This window comes from Mus musculus, chromosome 11 (assembly GCF_000001635.26).
Source record: "Mus musculus strain C57BL/6J chromosome 11, GRCm38.p6 C57BL/6J".
NCBI lineage: Eukaryota > Metazoa > Chordata > Mammalia > Rodentia > Muridae > Mus > Mus musculus.
In genome coordinates this window covers 26712457-26713759 of record NC_000077.6, presented here as the reverse complement: position 1 = coordinate 26713759, position 1303 = coordinate 26712457, and the positions used below count along the sequence as shown (strand labels likewise).

The 1303-nt window shown below is 39.1% G+C and overlaps 1 pseudogene; it reads right to left on the bottom strand.

Annotated features, from left to right (window-relative positions):
* On the bottom strand, positions 235 to 885 carry Gm12071 (predicted gene 12071; annotated as a pseudogene).

Sequence of the window (1303 nt, the reverse complement as noted above, 5' to 3'; positions counted from 1 at the left end):
CACGTGGTGTATGTAGGATTTCCAAATTCCTAGGGGCAACCAGACTTTGGGGGCCAGTGTTTCACATTGCAATATATAGCAAAAGATCAAACCTCAATACAAAACTTTGTTATTCAGACTACATATTTGTAAGCCACTATTCACACTATATTAAACAATACAACACTTACTTAAATTATTTTTTTCTTATTTAGTTCTTGTTCATAACTCTAAACTTAACTCTGCAATTCAGTCAGACTTGGAGGGGAATGAGAAAATACAGAACCAAAAAACTTCAGTGAGAGCAGAGATTACATGGTAAAAACATGGAGTTAGGGTGCTCTCCTGAGATACAGGAGGAATGTTCTGGTGGATAAGACACCTGCAAATCAAAAGAATTAGGGCTGTCCACCATTGGAAGTGGTAATCTTCTTGCTTGTCTTGCCATCCTCAGACCCAAAGTGCTCCATGGCTTCCAAAACACTCATGCCTTTTTTTCACCTTCCTAGGGTGAAACACAATACATACACAAGCTTGCCTTCCAGTCACTCAGTCCTAGCAGTACAGAAAAAACAAAACTGGGAACTGTTTGTGTTTGTTCCAGAATTTACCATGGACAAGAAGCCAAGACTTGTAAGATTCGGGATAGAGTTCTCATCCCCATAGTTCTCTCTGTAGATGGACCAGCCACCAGTGCCATCATGGTATCACCACCCTGCACATAAATCCTGGAATAATTCTGGGAAAGGAGGAACCCTTATATCCAAATCCATTCTCTCCAGTGCTCAGAGTATGAAAGTTTTCTGCTGTCTTTGAAACCTTGTCTACAAACATCTCAAAATAGATGCAGCCCAAGGACTCATCATCAGCAAAGATACAATGGGGTTGACCATGGCTGCAACAAGCAGCGGCAGAGGACAGAGTGACTGCAAAGGCCTTGCTTAAATTTTCAGTTGATCATTTTAAAACTTCTATATTTTGGAAGCCAGTATAGCAAGTATAAAAATAGGACATATTCCAATTTGCAATAATGGGGAATTTCCTCAATATACATTTTGAAAAAAAAAATTACAGTGGGCCTGAAATACATGGCTTGATTTCATGAGTTTACACATTTTATGATATATAGATATCTATTGGCTTATTTAGTGGCCATAGCTCAATGCTTTACTGTTTACAAAAGACAGCATATGTCCTCCTGACCCACCAGACAGATATTTATTTTCCAGTTTCACTTTTCTTGACATTCATCTAGGTACAAATGGTGTGGGTTGCAGAATGGGTGTCAAAATAAATGCACAGGCCGATCTTCAACAAAGCAGAG